A 6,971-nucleotide genomic window follows, 5' to 3' on the forward strand; every position below is an offset into this window, starting at 1 on the left:
TTTTTTCTCATTAGTGGAACATTCAGGCTGGATTTCAAGGTTCAAATCCCAACTCCACTACTTGCTAATGTGTGATATTGGACAAGTTATTGAAACTCTCTTGCCTCAGTTTCTATATCTGTAAAATGGGGATACTGACACTACCTAGCTCATGAGGTTGTTATGAGGATTTAATGGATACATCCAAGAAAAATCCTTGGCACTTGGTTAGCAAGCAATAAATGTTAACTTCTTAACTTTTTCCTGTTTTATTTTTATTGAATATTGACAAATTATAATTATATATATATTTATGGGGTATAAAGTGATGCTGTATGTATACAATGTAGGATGATTGAATCAAGCTAATTAACATGTCCATCATCTCAAATAATTATCATGTATTCCTCCTGTCTAACGGGAACTTCGTACCCCTTGACCCGATTTCCAGCCACTCCATAGCCTCTGGTAACCACCATTCTATGCTCTCCTTTTATGAGTTCAATCTTTTGCAGCTTCCACATATAAGTAAGAATATTTGGTGTTTCTCTTTCTGTGTCTAGCTCACCTCACTTAGCATAATATTCTCTGGGTTCACCCATATGGTCACAAATGGCATAATTTCCCTCTTTTTAAAGACTGAATAGTTTTCCATCACGTGTATATGCCACATTTTCTTTACACATTCATTGGCTGATAGACACTTAAGTTGTTTCCCTATCTTGGCTATAGTGAATGATGCCACAATAAACATGGGAGTGCAGATAATCTCTTCAACAGGCTGATTTCAAATCCTTTGGATATATACTCAGAAGTAATATTGCTCAGTCGTATAGTATTTTTATTTATAGTTATTTTAGAAGCCTCCATATTATTTTCTATAATGGCTGTATCAATTTACATTCCCACTCACAGTGTACAAGGGTCCCCGTTCCTCTACATCACTGCCAACACTTGGTATCTTTTTTTTTTTTTTCAATGAATAGCCATTCTGACAGCTGTTCAGTGATATCTCATGGTGGCTTTAATTTGCATTTCTCTAATGATTAGTGATTTTGAGTAGCTTTTCATGTACCTATTGACTATTTGCATATCTTCCTTTGAGAAAGTCTATTCAGGTGCCTGGCCAGGCTTTTTTCTGTTTTCTTCCCTGTGTACTCCTAGCACCCAGAATTGTACTTGCACATAGAAGGCATGCAAAACACACTTATTAAATGACTTAAAGAAGTATTCTTATGTGAATTATTATGCTGCTCTTTGAATTGTGTCTTTCCTGGCTGGTTACTAGACCATAGGTATTGTATCAGAGTTACGTTCATGGGCAACATCCTCCTAAAAGTTCCTAAAAGCATGTAAACAGAGAGTGTTAATGGAATTCATAGGCCCTATTTCAAAGGAGCCTGCTGTTCAGAATATATTATCTTTATTTAGCATTTATATTACACTTTTACATTTTCAAAGCCCTTTTCAGGTTTTTAACTAAATATTTGTTATAACATTCCTATGTTATCTTTCATAAGGGAGATAACTGAAGCATGGTTCCAATTGCTAATACCTATATCTAGAATTGAATTTATCACATAAATACAGTAAATATAACTATATATTTTAAAAATCTGGAACATTACTTTGTTCACGTAGAATGCCGAATGGAATGTCAATGTAAGAGAAGAAGACAATCTGTTACTTTAAATTATACTAGCTACGCCTTGCACTGGTTCTATTTCAGAAACTAGAATCAATAGAAAGGTTTTTAAACTGAGGTTTCTCAATGGGTTTGAAGTCTTTAACGAATGAAATTTTGAAATTCAATATTGAAACATTTCACCATGTCTCAGTAATTTCCCCATACTTTTCTATGACAGTCTCTTCAAGAAAGTAGTTCTCTCCCAGTGCCAGTATGTTGGGGGTTTCTGCATGTATGCCCTTAGAATTTGTTGACAGTGAAAAATAAAACTGGTAAAAATCAGCATGCCATCAATAAAATCAGCCAAGAGTTATTTACCTTAAGGGTCTATAAATAAGGTTAAGGAGATTTATGAAATACCCAAACTCAATCAGGCAACTCTGTATAGTTTCAGGAAAGTCGGAAAATGTATCAGTGTGAAAGATACTGAGTTTCAGTCACTCTTTCGATGGGTTGCCTTCACGGTAGAGTAAAACCATCCTAACTCAGAGGAGCCCTCTGAGTCAAGCTACATAATCTATTCATCTGACCCTATTTGACTCCCTTTTCCTTAGCCCAACCAGCTGTTTACCAATCTTGACACCAGAGCTTCCCACAGCCTCACAGTGTTGCCTCTCTATCCCAATGTAACTACTTCAAGCCAGGTGTGGTGGCTTGAGGCCATGAGTTCAAGACCAGTCTGGGCAACATTGTGAGACCCCATCTTTAAAAAAAAATAAAGTTAGCTGAGCATGGTGGTGCACACCTGCAATCCTAGCTACTCAGGAGGCTGAGGCAGGAGGATCGCTTGAGCCCAGGAGTTCCTAATTACTGTGAACTGTAATCTCACCACTGCTGTCCAGCCTGGGCAACAGAGTAAGATCCTATCTATAAAACAAAACACGAAACAAAACAAACAAAAAAAAACCACCAAAAACTGTCAGCTCTTCCTTTCAACTTGCAAACTCTCTTTCTCTCCTCTTCCTGGGGAAAGAATATTCCTATTTCTCCCCGCCCCTCACTATCCCTTGAAATGTGCTCCTGATCACAGCCTGTCTCTAGTCCTTCATGAATTTCCATTATTTTCCCCAAATTTTCAGTTGACTATTCTCCACTAGCTTTTTCCTCACAGCCAAAAAATTATGCTCCTATCTTCCAGGTCCTCAAAAAGAAAACCTTTCCTCAAATCTGCATCACTTCAAATACTGTGCCATAATTTCACCTTTCCTTTGCTGCCAAACTTCATAAACAAGAAGTTTACACTCATTTTCTTTGTTTCCTTACTTCCTATTCATTCCTCAATCCACAGACACTGCTATATGTACTTTCTTCTCTGTAAATTGTCCAATGACTTCCTAAGTGTCAAATCTAGTGGCCACAGTCTATTTCCTATTTAAGATTTTAGAAGCACTTGACGGTGTTGACTAATCCCTTCTTTGAAATGGCCTTCCCATGCAGCATCTTTGTCAATTCACTGTTCTGGCTCTTCTCTTATTCCTCAAACCCAGTCCCACTTTCTCTTGTCACACGATAGATACATGTGCTTCCAGAATTAAGTTCTGGTCTTATCTTCTGTCATGACAGTCTCTCCTGAGTCAGCTTATTTATGTTCTTCCTCAGCATCGCTTTAAGTCATCTTTGTGTAGAGATGGACTATATTTTTATTCATGAGCATTTAACCGAAATTTACATTGCCGAATTTTTGAGAGATGAGTCCACGTGGATATTCCATGTGTTTGAAGACAATGGAATAGTATGGTGTTTTTTTTGTTTTTTATTAAGTTTGAACTTTGCCATTAGATCTGGTTGGAATCCTAGTTCCACCCCTTTACTAGATATTAGACAGTAACTTATTCTACATAAACAGGGTATCTTCCCATGTACAATAATCCATACTTCACAAGGTCATTATCAAGATTAAGTGAGATAATGCGTGTGAGGTACCTAACACAAAAGAGCTCAATAAATGGTAGCTATTGTTTTTGCCTGCTTCTTTTTCCTCTGCATTCTTCATCTCAGTTTGTAATGTCACCATGCTCTCAGGCACTGATTTAACAACAACTTCCTCTTCCTGCCACCCACATCCAGTTGGTCAACAGATCCTATTAGCAGTTCCACTATAATATCTCTACTCCCAGCCAGGCGCAATGGCTCATGACTGTAATTCCAACACTTTGGGAGGCTGTGGTAGGTGGATCACTTGAGCTCAGGAGTTCGAGACCAACCTGGGCAACATGGTGAAACCTGGTCTGTACAAAAAAATACAAAACAAAATTTCGCTGGGCATGGTGGGGCATGCCTGTGGTCCCAGCTACTGGGGAGGCTGAGGTGGGAGGATGACTTGAGAGGCGTAGGTTGCAATGAGCTGAGATCATGCCATTGTACTCCAACCTGGTGACAGAGCCAGACCCTCTCTCAAACAAACAAACAAACAAACAAAAGAAAAATAATTCTACTCCCTCCTGGTACTATTTCCTCTGCCACTGCCCTACTTTGTCTCCTGCCAAGATTATTACCCTGTATTTCTAACTACATCTTTGCCATTACAATTATATTCTTCCAGTATAGTGTTGGTAATGTTGCTTACCTGCTCCAACCCCCTTTAAATGGTTCCTAATAACTTCAGAAAAACTTTATCTCCTTGGTATGGTACTTAGCGCCCTGCAACTTCTGGAACGGATTAACCTTTCCATGTGCAGCCCCAATCCATGAGTAAGCCATACCAGGCAAGCCTAATGCATTGTCATTCTTCTTTCCTTTTGTTCATGCTATTTCCTGAACTTGAAATGCCTTCTTTCTGACCACTCTTGATCTATCTCAATTTCTAACTCATTTGAAAAGGTATTTGTACATTCATGTTCATAGTGGCATTATTCACAATAGCCAAAAATGGGAACAATCCAGATATCCATTGATGGACGAATGGATAAACAAACTGCAGTTATATATATCCAGTGAAAAATTTATTATTTGCCCTTAAAAAGGAAGGAAACTCTGACACATGCTATAACATGGATGGACCTTGGTGACATTTCAGTAAAATGGGCCAGTCAGAAAAGGACAAATACTATATGATTCTACTTATATGTGATAACAAGAGTAGTCAAATTTATAAAGACGGAAAGTACAATGGTGTTTGCCAGGGGCTGGAAGCAGGGAAGAATGAAGAATTATTGTTTAATAGGTCCTGGACTTTCAGTTTTGAAAGATGTAAAAAGTTCCTTAGATAGATGGTGATGATGTTTGCATAACAATGTGAATGTACTTACTGCCACTGAACTGTACACTTAAAAATGGTTAAAATGGCAAATTTTATGTCTATTTTTCCACACCTCAAGCAATTTAAAAATTCATCTTTAGTGGCATCTATTAAGTACCAGGAACTGTGCTGGGAATTAGGAATACAAAAACAGATAAAATGCTCCCTGTTCTAGTGGGCATATGATTAAAAAGGGCTCAAATTCAACCTCTATATGAAAATTTCAGGTAAGCACACTTGAAATCTAAAGCTTTCTTCTGTCTCTATATCTATTTTAGCACTTGTCACATCCTGCTCTGTATTGTGTCTGGTCCTTGTAAACGTTTGTCTCTCTTTTGAGATAATAAAATACCCTAAGGTCAGGAGCTCTGTCTTATCTATTCATTTTTTAATCTATCAAAGCACTTAATACAGTTCATTGCACATAATGGGAGTTCAATAAATACTTGTGGAGTAGAATAGAATGGAATGGAAGTGAACTCCAGCCATCAGTGATGTTCTGGGCCCAAAATGATACCACCTGATAGACAGTTCTTCCTCAGAATGGTTGTACTGACCAGTGAATGGCATTCGTCAACAAAAAGATCAAAGGAAAGCTTCACTTCAAGAACACATCTACATCACTCAATACCAAGTACACACAGATATTATGCATTCTGTTCATGATCCTCAGTAAACATAACCATCATCTCATATCTGAATTAATTTTCCAAAATTTCAAATTTAAAGCCATGATTTAAGCATGGATGGATGGATGGGCTTAGGTACCATCCAGCCCACTTACAATCAAAGCTGTGAGCCAACCATTAAGAGTTTTGTGTGGGCCGGGCGCGGTGGCTCAAGCCTGTAATCCCAGCACTTTGGGAGGCCGAGGCGGGTGGATCACGAGGTCAGGAGATCGAGACTATCCTGGCTAACATGGTGAAACCCCGTCTCTACTAAAAATACAAAAAACTAGCCGGGCGTGGTGGCGGGCGCCTGTAGTCTCAGCTACTTGGGAGGCTGAGGCGGGAGAATGGCGTGAACCCGGGAGGCGGAGCTTGCAGTGAGCCGAGATCACGCCACTGCACTCCAGCCTGGGAGCACAGTGAGACTCCGTCTCAAAAAAAAAAAAAAAAAAAAAAAAAAGAGTTTTGTGTGAACAGAAACAGCCCCAATAGTTGGCTTCTGTCTGTGGCCCACTGGAATTTGGAGGAGTATATCTCGTAGCTGGTTTGATTTTGAGTACATAGCAATAATCAGCACAAATAGCACTTTGGAATCTATACTTTTCTAACCTCTGATAACCCTTTGATGATAAATCATCTAGGTAGCAACAGGCATTTAAGCCTGTCTTTTTGAGTGTCAGGGATTCTTCCCTCCTTATCAAATTGGGATTTTTCTCTTCATCTTCAAGAACAGAGGTCTTTCTTTTGCTTTCTAGATGAGGCATAGGACCCTGACGCTTAATAATTATAAAGTGTATCGAATGACTACTGTGTGCCAAGAACCATGCTAAGCATCTTACATGCTTTATCTCATGTTTTTCCTTGACAACCCTATGCAGTAGAAAAGCGGCTTTCTTTTCTGTGTGCCTGTCTCAAATCCCTCTCCTTTGTTTTCCTTAAGAACATCACATTTTCCCTTTAGGAGGCTTCCGTCCTCCTTCCACGTGGTCTTGGGGTCTGTCCATTCTCAAGCTTCCGGACATCAAGGAATAGGCAGGTGATGAGAATGAGGCCAGTTAGAGTCTGTCAGGAAAAATCTGACTCATGGGATAAGGAACAAGCGTGGATGTAGGCAGATTATTTCAAAGCCCATCCTCAGAATTCCTCAGTGACACCCTCACAGTCACCTTTGTGCCTATTATCCATAAGGCCTGATGGTTTAGCTTTTCCTTCAATTCTGTGACATATCAAATTTTGATCCAACAAATTCTACCTTTTTTTTCTATCTAACATTAGCTGGAAGCAGTTTCTTATAAACTATACATCTTCCCAATAAAGCAGTATATTGTTTCCCATTGCTATGCAGCAAACTACCACAAAGGTAGCTACTTAATGCACATTTATGACCTTACAGCTTCTA

This window comes from Papio anubis, chromosome 6 (genome assembly GCF_008728515.1).
Source record: "Papio anubis isolate 15944 chromosome 6, Panubis1.0, whole genome shotgun sequence".
In the NCBI taxonomy this organism is placed as follows: domain Eukaryota; kingdom Metazoa; phylum Chordata; class Mammalia; order Primates; family Cercopithecidae; genus Papio; species Papio anubis.